Here is a 13,810-nt window from a genome sequence, read left to right as displayed (position 1 = left end):
AAGGTGATTAAATATTACAGAAAAACAGCAGAGCAGGGTAAGGCAGAGCAAGAGCGGGGATGGGAGGTGGATTGCAGTTTTACATAGGGTGATCAGGACAGGCCTCACTGAGGAGGTAAAGTCTGAGCAAGGCCTTGCAGGAGGGAGTCAGTCATGCAAATATCTGGGGCAAAAGAGTACAGCTGGAACAAAGGCACTAAGATGGGGGCATGCAGGGATGTTCCAGTATCAGCAAGGAAGCTGGTGCGGCAAGACCCAATGAGAAAGGGCAGGGAAGGATGGAAGGTCAGAAACACATCAGAGGCCAGATCACATAGGGCCTTGTAGGTCACGGTAAGGACCTTGACTTAGTGAGTGAAGTTAATTTACTCTTCATGTTAATTACCTTGGTTATCTAGGAGTCTTGGCCTTTTCTAAATGTTTCAACCATCCCAATCCACCATGAAGAATAAATGGAAGTATGTCTACCCTTGAGTCAGTGGTAAGTCACGATTAGCAGCATCCCCACACCCATTCCCAGTCAGCCACTGGTGGGGTCCAGAGAAATGCCAAAGAGACACACAGCAGACGATTAATTTACAGAGCTGAGGTAGTATGTGAGGTCTAGGTATCTCTATCCATCTGAAAATTTTACCTGCATTATCAACTTTGAAAAATATGAGCTTACTTCTTAAAGAAGCCACGAGATATGTAGAGTATAACTTTATTATTTTATTTGAAGAATTCATAACTACCAAATATCAAAGAACAAGATTCAAGTACAAAATAATTTCCTAAACTAAATATAATAAATGACTATGAAATGAAGATGGATAATATAGCACTGAAACAATATTTTGGATAATTCAAGTTACTAGATATATAATAAATTAGACAATAACAATTGCTCTTTAATAATTTATTTCAACGTTCAAAAATCAGTTGCATTTCTTTACACTAACGATGAATCAACAGAAAAAGAAAGTAAAGAAACAATCCCCTTTAAAATAGCACCCAAAGTAATAAAATATCTGGGAATAAATCTAACCAAGGAGGTGAAAGAATTATACACAGAAAACTATAAATCACTGATGAAGGAAATTAAAGAAGAATTTAAAAAATGGAAAGATATCCCATGCTCTTGGATTGGAAGAATCAATATTGTTAAAATGGTCACACTGCCCAAGGCAATCTACAGATTTCATGCAATCCCTATCAAATTACCCAGGACATATTTCACAGAACTAGAACAAATCATAATAAAATTTATATGGAACCATCAAAGACCTAGAATTGCCAAAGCATTACTGAAGAGAAAGAAAGAGGCTGGAGGAATAACTGTCCCAGACTTCAGGCAATACTATAGAGCTACAGTCATCAAGACAGCATGGTATTGGTACAAAAACAGACATATAGACCAATGGAACAGAATAGAGAGCCCAGAAATGAACCCACAAACTTCTGATCAACTAATCTTCGACAAAAGAGGCAATAATATACATTGGAATAAAGACAGTCTCTTCAGCAAATGGTGCTGGGAAAACTGGACAGCAGCATGTAAAACAAAGAAGCTAGAACACTCCCTTACACCATACACAAAAATCAACTCAAAATGGATCAAATAAACCTCCTAGAGGAAAATATAGGCAAAACATTATCTGACATACATCTCAAAGTTTTCTCCTAGAAGAAATAAAAGCAAGAATAAACAAATGGGACCTAATGAAACTTACAAGCTTCTGCACAGCAAAGGAAACCATAAATAAAACAAAAAGACAACCTACAGAATGGGAAAAAATTTTTGCAAATGAAACCGACAAAGGCTTGATCTCCAGAATATATAAGCAGCTCATATGACTCAATAAGATTAAGAAAATAAACCCAATCCCAAAATGGGCAGAAGACCTACACAAGCAATTCTCCAAGGAAGACATACAAATGATCAATAGGCACATGAAAAAATGCTCCATATCACTAATTATCAGAGAAATGCAAATAAAAACTACAATGAGGTATCACCTCACACCAGTCAGAATGACCATCATTCAAAAGTCCACAAATGACAAATGCTGGAGAGGCTGTGGAGAAAAGGGAACCCTCCTACACTGCTGGTGGGAATGCAGTTTGGTGCAGCCACTGGGGAAAACGGTATGGAGATTCCTCAAAAGACTAGGAATAGACTTACCATATGACCCTGGAATCCCGCTCCTGGGCTTATATACAGAAGGAACCCTACTTCAGGATGACACCTGCACCCCAATGTTCATAGCAGCACTATTTACAATAGCCAAGACATGGAAACAGCCTAAATGTCCATCAACAGATGACTGGATAGAGATGTGGTATATTTATACAATGGAATACTACTCAGCCATAAAAACCGACGCCATTTGCAGCAACACGGATGCTCCTGGAGAATGTCATTCTAAGTGAAGTAAGCCAGAAAGAGAAAGAAAAATACCATATAAGATCGCTCATATGTGGAATCTAAAAAAAAAACAAAAACAAAAACAAACAAACAAAGCATAAATACAGAACAGAAATAGACTCATAGACATAGAATACAGACTTGTGGTTGCCAAGGGGGTGGGGGTGGGAAGAGATAGACTGGGATTTCAAAATTGTAGAATAGATAAACAAGATTATACTGTATAGCACAGGGAAATATATACAAGATCTTACGGTAGCTCACAGAGAAAGGAATGTGACAATGAATATATATATATGTTCATGTATAATTGAAAAATTGTGCTGTACACTGGAATTTGACATAACATAGTAAGATGATTATAAATCCACAAAAAAAGTTAAAATAAATAAATAAATAAATAAATAAATAAATAAACAAACCAAGTTAAAAAAATAATAGTAATAATTTATTTCAAGATCTACAGTGCTTCAAACATTGCCATGACCAAAACAATTACTTTTTGGGAATAAATTCCCATTTTCTGCTTGTTTGTATCATTTATTCTATAAATATTGATTAAGCATGTATTACACAGTAACAAACAAACATCCACAATCCATAGCCCTCATAACCTTAGAGCCCAGCAGGAAAAGAAGCATTAGAAATGTAAGTATGTGTGATGACCACTGTGAAGGGAAAGCACAAGCAGCCACAGGAGAGAGAGAAGCCACCCACGCCTAGGTGAGAAGTCACAGAAGACCATTCTACAAATACACATCGACTGGGTCAGCAGCTCCTCGGAACATCATGGAAACTTTTCTGATTCCTTATGAGTCGGAGTAAGAACTATCAAATATATCTTTTTAAGGAAAATGGCCCTTCATTCTGTATTATACAGGTAGCATCTTATGCTCTCCCCTATTCTTGACAAGATTTCAGTTTAAAAAAAAAAAAAAACCTTCCAAATAATTACTATTACGTATTTTGAAACATTGCTCTTAAAGCTAGCTACCGAGGAAAGATACTAGATTTTACCTTTAAAATTTTCCTTTTAGGTTCGAACAAAAAAAGTTCTTCGAACATGAAAATCACTTTGGAAAATATAATTATGCTGAGACTGGCCCAAAATCAGTCTCTATGGGTTTCTATTTTTATTTTGACTACCTTGCAAGTACATAGCTAATTTTTAAGATCATTATGCCACACACTTGAAAACATGGCTTTAATTAAAAATTTGAGGTAATTAAAGCCTTAACAACAACAAAAAACCCCCCACAACTTTAGCAGTACAAATGAAAGTTACAGCATAAATTACTGCAATACCTGGTAAGAAAGCATTAAATGTATACTTCCAGAATAGAAAGGTTTCAAAGGCTAACATTCACCTAACACTCAAAATTCTATGCAACTCTCTTTAAACAATGAAGATGTTCAATCTAACACATGATAAAATGTACATGTCATTACAGCTTAAAATACAGTAAATCATCACCGATTGGGAACAGTTTGGTTGTGATGCTATATAACAACAAAGAAACAAAAGATTGTCTATGTCTTTTACTCATGAGTATTGATCAAATACATTAGCCCTTGAATTGAAAAAAATAATATACAGTGTTCTTAGGTTTATAGTGTCTAGACAATTGACACTAGCAATAAAAAGAATCAGTCATTTGTTCAGACAATAATGTGATAAAAATACGTTAGGCTTTTTTAAGTACTATGGACACAAAAATGCCTGAGACATAGTTTCCATCCCAGAATGCTCATCCTCTAATGAGAGTGACTAAAACGTAAACAAATGTGAGTACACTGTCACACTATGACAGTTTAAAATGCTCACCCATGTACACAAGATGCTAAAGGAACACAGAAGGAATACATACTCCTTAAGGAACAACTTCATCAAACAGTTAATAAATAGTTAAGCTGAAAGTGATCACTTCACTCTTATTACAGTTATCCCTGAGTCTTAAATTATATGCTAAATTAGAAAGGCTGATACGGAAAGGACTGTAAAATGTACAGTATGCCCATACTAGCAATAAGTAACATAACAGGGATCATGGGTACTCTGATATATAGCCACAAACCTGGTGTTAGAGCCACCTGTGTTCAAGTGTCAGAACCGCCATTTCCAAAATATATGACCTGGGACATACTATTTTTTCTCAGAATTTCATCAGTGAAATGGGATAATAAAAATAACCATCCACAGGGATGTGGTAAAATTAAGTAAGACATGCAGGTAAGGGGCACAATGCCTATAGCACACAGTAAGTGCTCAACTATAGCTATTCTTATTACTGCATAAAATTCAAAGTAGGGAGTCTACAAGATGAGACCAGAGAGTAGGGCAGGGACCAGATTATGGAGGAGGATTAATCTGTTCAGCTTTGCACATATTGACAGTAATGCTTGTCTCACATTGAAGTCTGAAGCTGGAGGAGAGCTCTGGACTGGGTTTATGAGACACATACATGGTAGTTAAAACTAAGAATAGGAGAAAGAGCCCAGGGAGAGCACAGGAAAGAGAAGAGCTGGGGAACAGGGGACATGGAACTCCAAGAACCTTTGATGAAACCCTTAAAATTGTAGCCAGAAAGAAATGAGACCAAAGAAATGGCAGTGATAGGAACAGTTTCCAGAAGGGTTAAGAGATGAATATCAAATGTTACAAGTTTTGTAAAATAAAAGGACCTTTTCAGTAATTGCCACAAATTATCTCAGAGACAAATGCTCTCAGCTTTTCCCAAACTCTGCAATACCAATGCTTTGAGTTTATACAGCATGTCCTGATAGTTCAAAGCTACTTTACCCTACCAATGTCTTCATGCTGACCCTGCAGGAAGAGCAGGTACAAGCTGCCCAAAGTCACAGTGCCAATAAGAAGTTAGTCAACAGCAGTTTCCATAGGAAGTTTAAATACAATGGTTTGTAAAAATAATAATTATTAATTTAAAGGGCAACTTGAACCATCTTATTTATCCTAAAACTTACTCACATTTATATATATACACACAGAGAGACACACCCCAGACAGCCAGATAGTCTGGCTCATTTTCACCAAAATAAATCATTTTTCCCCCCCAGGTCTATCATGATCATAACCTAATTCCTGGAGCTAAGAGAAGGTAGATTACCTAGTAACAGGTAGATTAACTAAGGTCATGAATTGATGCTGTTAATAAAACCTAACCATGATGTTAATGAAAATCTAATAATGGCATTTTTCTGCTTAAAATCCTTAAACAGAATCAAGTCCAAATTCTGCAGCCTCCTCTTCTGCCACACCCCAGCAGGCTTACAAGGTTGGAGATTCCTCTCCTACAGCCCCCCAGTCCTTCCTGACAAGCTTGTTACCTCAGCAAGTGAACCTTAACTTTCTCGTGCAACTTTTCATACAGTCTGCTCTACTAGCACGTGTCTTAATCAACTCTACAGCCTTAGGATCAAATGTGCTGAGCATACAGCAGGCATCTTTACTAAATGAAAACAACATAAATATATGTATTTTTGATCCTCCATTTACTAAGTAAATATTAAGTAAAATTAAAACACGTAACTTTACGTTCAGAAAGTACTATAATGGATATAATTTATATAAATCTTCACAGCAAAGTAGCAGTTCAATATTAAAGAATGTAATTAAAATTAACTATTTCCTTACATCAAATTGGCTAAAGTCTTCTGAGAAAATTTACATGCTTATGATTCAAGGTAATGATTAGCAGTGAGAAAGATTTTAAAACTAAAAGAGTTCTGAGTTACAAAAAAAAAAAAAAAAAAAAAAGTAGGGATTAAGAGAGCCAAAGGCCTGTTTCATGTATTTTATCTCAGGGACCCTTTTTCTATAACGCATATACAAAAATAACACATCATAAATATAAGCAAACATAATATTGGAGTTTTGAACTTAGAAAACATTTGAATTCTGAAACTTTTCTGAATGACATCACAATCTTTTGAATATCTACAACTCTAAACTTCATCTGTCAACTAAGGAAGACAATACTTCAGATGACATAATTACATAAAAGCTAACTTCAAAAATATTATGCATGTTAAAATACTTCACTAAAAAACCTATAAAGCACAATTTAATACAACAAAGTTGATATTTATTGCCTAAAATATTTAAAACTATATGGCACAATCTAAAAAAGTAACAAATCATATTAAAAGGGACTTGGAAACACTGCTTTATGATATATGTGTGAAAGAAAAAAAAACCTATCACAAAAAAAAATTGATACAATAAAAATTTACCAAAAACATTTATGGTGTGATTTTATTGTACAAATGCACTACTTGCTGACATTTTAATAAAGATTGCAGAGTCTGGGACAATATTACATCAAAATCACTATCTACATTTGTGAAGCACCAGTAAGAGGACCAAATTTAGGATCATATGTTAGCTTTGAAGTCTTGATCAAGTGAAATTCTTAGTGTCAGTCTGTTCATTTCTAAAATACAAAGGAGTAGAATAAGAATGTCTCTAGATCCCTTTCTATCCTAAAATTTGGAAATCCTTACTAGGAATAAACGAGAAGCTGGCAAGAGACAAAAAGAAATGTTAATATAGCCCAGATCTGCACATGGCACATCAGATAATCCTTGCTAATCTGTATGTACAGCTTAATTAAGAAATTAAGAACCAGCAATTTCTATAAATAGTCTAGGATTTACAGTTATATTTACTTAGACTACGAAAGATGGTGACTAGGGTGCTGTTTCCCCACTGAAAAAATTCCTAGCAGAGATGACATCTCATAATATCACAGTATGTTTTACCAGACACCACACTGATACATAATCCACACTGCTTACTGTGACATCTGTGTCTCTTCTTTCAAACTTGGCCACAGTGAATAACAATTTACAAACAAATTTGAAGTAAAACTTTCTGATAGGCTGAATTGCGACAAGGAAAAACTCACATGGGCAAGGAACTAGTTCTAGCTAGTGGTTACCTTAGGGCAGGGATGGTAGGAGATGAATAGGATGCAAGGAGTTTCACAGATTTATCTATTTCTTCTGAAAAAAGCTGAAATGTGATGACCAAAGGTTAATATTTGTAAAGCCTGGGTAGTGGACACATGAGTACTTATTATATTTTTCTTTTTGTTTAAATAATAGTAAAAACATTTTTTATTATTTTAAATTATGTCATTCTTGCTGCCAGAACTCCTTCCTTTAAATTGATGTTAATTTTCTGCCTCTCTAGGTGGCTCATTCCTAAAATCATGCTCATTGTAAGCACAGGAAGCACAAATTTCTTCAAGACTCAGATAAAATTATCAAAATCCCGCTTCCAATTCTTGCTAGAAATCTTGGAAATCATCTCTAAACTCTTGCATACGCTATCATGTTTTATGTGCACTATTTTACCACCTAGGTGCTATCTGGTATAAATAACCTGAGTTCAGAGTAAATAGATGATAATACACGTAAGGGTGAGGACCTGCTGACAGGGTCCAGATATTTACTGAGAATCACACTTGATAGACTTTGTGTTCTTTGTCCAGGATGAAGGCTGCTCCCTATACACAAAATAAATTCCAATAGAGATTCAAATGTTAAAAATTAAAACATAAAAGTACTACGAAAAAAGTATAGGTAAGGGGGGAGGGTATAGCTCAGAGGTACAGTGCATGCCTAGCATGTATGAGGTCCTGGGTTCAATCCCCAGTATCTCCACTAAAAAAAGTAAGTAAATAAACCTAATTACCCACCACCAAAATAAAACAAAACAATGGGAAAAAAAAAAGTATAAGTGAATATATTCTTGGAGTGGTGATGAATCTCCTAACTATTATACTGAAAGTGATACATTTGAATAAAAAAATTTTAATATGCATGCTTAAAAAACCACCAAAAAATTAAAAATATAACAAATGAAAGAAAAATATCTGCAACATATACTACACAGAAAGGGTTACTAGTACAAAAACTTAAAACCTCTTCTAGAAAAATAAGTAAGTAAATGGACCTGTTTCATAGAAAAACAGCAAAGGGACTCACAGGAAATTCTGAAAAGAATACAAATGTCCAAGAAAAAAACTTTTAATCTTACCAGTAATCAAGAAAATAGAAACTAAAAGCAGATAGTATTTCCTACTATAACCTGGAAAAAAATGAAAAAATGATGACTCATATTTTTGAGGAAAAAACCACTCTCATACTCTGCTGGCAGGAGTAGAAATTGGTTGAAAAAAAAAACAAGAAGCCTTTCTGCAGAGCAATTTGACAATATATATCATATACCTTAAACTTTTCTATGTCATTCGATCTAGAATTCCATTTCCAAAGACATTCAAATCAGGATGCTCACCAAAGCACTGTTGATAGTAGTGAAAAATTTTAAATATTCTAAATATTTAATAACAGAAATGATTGAACACACTTTGGTGAATCTGTATAACAAAATACTCTGCTGCTATTAAAAAGATGTTCAACAAAAATACGTAGTGATGCAAAAAGATGTTAATTATGCATTAAAGTAAAAAAAAAATAAAAGCTTAATTTAAATTTGCCCCTTTGTACTTAACTTTGCCTTCAATGTTCTACAATAAATATGCATTACCTTTAAATAACAATAAATATACATTACTTTTAAATGTTTTAAAATAACAGCAGCTCCTGTCCACAAGACATCCTGGAAGACTAGGGAAATTGAATAAACATTTCATTGTAACTAATGGGTAAGTAGAGACTAATACAGGGTGCTAATAAACAAACACAAGGCAAGGTAAAGAATCTAGCTGGAATTTAAAGAAAGTTTCCCAATGGAGAGAATCTCCCAACTGAGATTTAAACATGATTAAGAACAGTCAGAAAAGAGAAGGGCATTCAGGGAGGAATAGAGGGACTAGAGAACTTAAGTACCCCAAATATGGAATGACAGGAAGAGAAAGAATGGCTTATGATGAGACCTATAGCCACGCTCAGGTCAAATCCAAGAATCCAGTAAGTAAGAAGCTTGGATGTTATCCTGAAGCAATTAAGAAAGACTCAAGGTTTAAAATCAGTTGCATATTAAAAAGACCACTGACAGTGTAGAGAATTAATCAGAAAGGATAGTGAAAAGTCTGTCAAAGACATCTGGGGGAGAAATAAAAGAAACCTTATCTAAACAGAGCAGTGGGTATGGAAAGCCTGAAAGAGTGCAAGACACGAAAGCAAAGGACTTGATTTGAGAACAAGGCACAAAGAGGTGTCCAGGATTACTCTAGGCTTCTGATCGGTAATAGGAAGGGAGAAGCAATTCGGCAGAGAAATGAGAGAAGATGTAAGTTCAGTTTTGGATGTGTTGGGATTGAGGATCCTGTGGTAATTAGATACGTAAGTCTTCTAGTGGTGGATGAAGTCTCTGTGCTGGAAACAGAGACTTGAGAGTCAATGTTGAGGTGGGAGCTGAAGTCCTCTATATGGTGAGACTGACCACAAAGGGAGAGTATGTGGAAGAAGAGAGTTGAAGACAGGAGCTGGGCAGATCTGAGAGTCAGAGGAAGAAAGGCTAACTGGCAAAAACAGAAAAGGAAATAGGCAGAAACATAAAAACAAAATTTTAATTCAGGGAAAAGAAATCAGAGAATTCCAAGAAGAGAGTGATTTTAAGTGTCGAATGATGCCAACAGATTGAAAAGAATCCACTAGATTTAAGAACCAGGCAGCACCTGGTGTAGCAAGAACTGAAGGGTCTAGTGGAAGACTTCAAAAGCAAGAAGTTAAGGAATGCACTAGAGGGGAGGAAGTTGAGAAAATACCAGTCATACACTGTGGGTTGTTAAGTCCGGGGTAAAGGGAAGGAGGAAGGGTAGTGGCTGCAGGGACAGAGGGTTGTTTAGGATGGCAGACAGAGAAAAACAACCTCCCAAAGATGTCCACATCCTAATTCCCGGAACCTGTGAATACATTAGCTTACATGGCAAAAGGAACTTTGTAGGTGTGATTAAGCTAAGGATTCTGGATGGGGATCTTAGCTTGGAGTATCCAGGTAGACTAGATGTAATCACAAAAGTCCTTTCTTATGAGAGGGAAGTAGATCAGAGAAGAGAGAAGATACCATACTCTAGACTTTGAAGATGGAAGAAGGGGGTCACAAGTGAAGGAATGCAGGCAGCCTCTTTCTTTGCTGGAAAAGGCAAAGAAAAACAGATTCTCCCGTAAAGCCTCCAGAAGGTATGCAAGTAACCCTGCTGACCCATTTTAGACTTCTCATCTCAGAACTGTGGGAAATAAATTTAAGTCACTAAGTTAATAGCAACTTATTACAGTAGAAATAGGAAACATTTCATTCGGTTTATTTTTTAGTAAGAGAGGCTTGAGCATGTTTACTTACTAAAGAAAGAACAGAAGTGAAGCTCTGAAGACAAAAAAGAAAGGGAGTTTGTATTGTTGATGATAAAACTGAACAGTAAATTTTGGGATAAAAGCTGAGGTTTATTCTTGTATCCCAGAAGTTCTCTCTGTGATCTCTGGCTGAATGCTGAATGACTGAAGTTCACTAGGCAATGGGAAGAAATGCAATAAAGAGCACAGGCGTTAAGAATTAGCCTTGGAAAGGAAAAGGAACTCTTCTTCCATTAACAGAAAGGGAGGAAGGGAAGGGTATCTATACTGATAAATACAAAATGAATTGAGGAGGGTAATCTACTAATCAGCACTTACCTCCTAAGATCAGAGGTATTATTTACTGAGTAACTACTATGTGCAAAGTATGAGGTACTTGCATAAATTTTCTTTCTCAAAATGTTGCAAGACAGAAATTATCCACAACTGACTGCGGGAAAAGTGCCAAAACTCCTAGGATTCAGACGCAAATCTGTTTGACTCAAAAACACTAAAATATTGAGAAATCTGGCAGACGCACTATAACCAAGTGATCAAGGTAACAGCATCAGTAATAAGACATCAGAATTATGCACCCTTTGATAGGATGTACCAAGGACAGATCACCTCTGTGGTATTCCTTTACCCAATTCTGTAGTAACACCTTTATCAAATCACAAGAAAACATCAAACAGTGTGAGAGGTATTGTACAAAACAACTGATAAGTACTCTTCAAAGTCTCAAGATTATGAAAGACAAGGGAAGACTGAGGAACTATTACAGACTGAGGGAGAACAAAGACAAAACAAAGCAATGTGGAATCCTTGACTAGATCCTGGACAGGAAAAAAAAAATAAGGAAAGCATTAGGTGTTAAACTAGTGAACTCAAAATAAAATCCATAATTTAGTTAATAGTATTATACCAAAGTTAATCTCAGCTTTGATCATTGTATCATAATCTCAAAATAAAAGTTTAAAAAACCCCACTATACTGCACTGCTTGCTTCCACAGGAGCAAGCCACTTATTTACCTGTGGGTCTAGCTTTTAGTCTTTTCAAGGTTAATTTGAATTAGCCTATGTTTAGGTTCTGCCTGGTGGCTAACAATAGCACACACAGCGTTCCTGAATTGCCTGGCATCCTGGTCTGACTCCTGACCTAGACTGGTGCTTTAACACTTGACCTCTGGCTCCTGTACATCACACATTTTGAATACTGTCATCCAAACCCTGACCCCAGTCTCTAGAATAATATGTTCATTGGGAGAGCATCTAAGTGAGGACAGGTGGGTAAATCCAAAGGCTGCCATATAACAGCAAAGTCAGCAAAGTAACCTCAGAACATAGCGTATAATAATGATCATCTCTCTTACACACAGTCCTCACATGTGCAAACACATCTTCATAAAATGTAAACATGAAGAGGACTCTTAATAAGGGTTGCATAGTCTAAGACTTAAAAAATACTGTCTATGGCCATACCCTGAACACAACCGATCTCATCTAAGACTTAAAAAATACAGAATACATCATAAATGCACAAAATTTAATATATTTCTCAAATCAGCTTACTCTCTTCTCATTTATTCCAGTAAATGGACTACTTGCTAATGTTATTTACTTTAGGATGATTATTGCTAAGAAGTAATCAAACTACATACAGTACTTTGCAAATATTTATTCAGCCACTATTATGAACCAGGTATTGAATAAGGGTACTTAAAAGATAAGTGCAATCCTATTTAAGTTCTTTGACAGTTAACTCTATCCAACAGTGAGAGATTTTACCCATTTCCTATATATTTGGCCATGATCTGTATCAGTGAGGTCCAATAAAAATATACTACAAGCTACATATATAAGTTTGTTTTCTAGTTTAAATTTTCTAGTAACTGCATTCTAAAAAATGAAAACAAAAGGTGAAAATAAGCTAAGCATTGTATTTTATTTAATCCAATATATGCAGAAGTTATCATTTCAACATGTAATCAAACTGAAAAAAGACTGATATTTACCTTTTTCCTTTCTGCATAATAAATCTTCAAAATCCACTTTGTATTATACACTTACAGCACACAAACCCAACTAGCCACACGCAGCTAGTCACTACCCTATTGGACAGCACAGATCTTGATGCTACTACTTATTAAAGAATAAAATAAACTCTGAGTTATAGTGTTAAATTTCAATTCTGCTTTATTAATCAAATCCAACTATCTGTTCTACTTGGAAATCAATACATTCTCTGTTCTCTGAATTTTGTTTTTATTTTAATCATCCCAGAGATTATTATACTATATCTTCTGAGAGAAGCAAGCACAAAGAATGATGAATTAAGTTGAAAACTCCTTCAGAGTGCAAGCTTTTTGAGTGTTTTAGTTAAAAGAACACATGCTACTCTCACAAAAATAAAATGTATTTTTAAAAAAACCAGACATTGAAGGGGGAGGGTATAGCTCAGTGGTAGAGTGCATGGCTAGAAGGCATGAGGTCCTGGGTTCAATCCTCTGTATGTGCAGCAAAAATAAATAAATGAATAAACCTAATTACCCACACTGCCCCCAAAAAAGAAATGTTTAAAAAAAAGAGAGAGAGACATAGAGAAAAACATAAGGGGCCAACTATTATGAATGGCTGTCCAGCCTTAGCCGACTCTACAATCACATCAGAACATGATTAAAACAGATTAAATGAGTCTACACACCCAAACACATCTCGACTCTAAAGAGTTGATCATATCACTTATAATTAAAAGATTTACATTCATTTAAGACTTAATGGAGAAGAATTTAAAAGTTTCATTTAAAGTAAATTTCCAAATGTACACATATATTCTTCTTTAAAAGTGTAGCTTTCAGACTCATTCTATAAAGGATAGTTCATCTTTATGGCAAACACTTCTTTGAAATGTTAATGATCTTAAAAAAAAAAAGCTTTTGCAATAATTGACCCTTGGCCTGATTCTAAAGTAGAACTATAAAAAATTGTCATTATTTATAAAGACTAACAAACAACGTTTCTTCATAAGTTGGGCCGCTCAATTTTAAAAGCATCGTTTTCACTGACTACTTCCTAGCAGAGTG

General features: G+C 35.3%; 1 protein-coding gene across 5 annotated transcripts in view; it reads right to left on the bottom strand.

The window, feature by feature from the left end:
• Positions 1–13,810, bottom strand: part of ARL13B (ARF like GTPase 13B) — a 64,138-nt gene that overhangs the window by 49,251 nt on the left and 1,077 nt on the right. The window lies entirely within an intron of this gene.

Source organism: Camelus bactrianus, chromosome 1 (genome assembly GCF_048773025.1).
Source record: "Camelus bactrianus isolate YW-2024 breed Bactrian camel chromosome 1, ASM4877302v1, whole genome shotgun sequence".
Taxonomy (NCBI): Eukaryota; Metazoa; Chordata; class Mammalia; order Artiodactyla; family Camelidae; genus Camelus; species Camelus bactrianus.
This window is presented reverse-complemented; position numbering and strand designations above follow the sequence as displayed.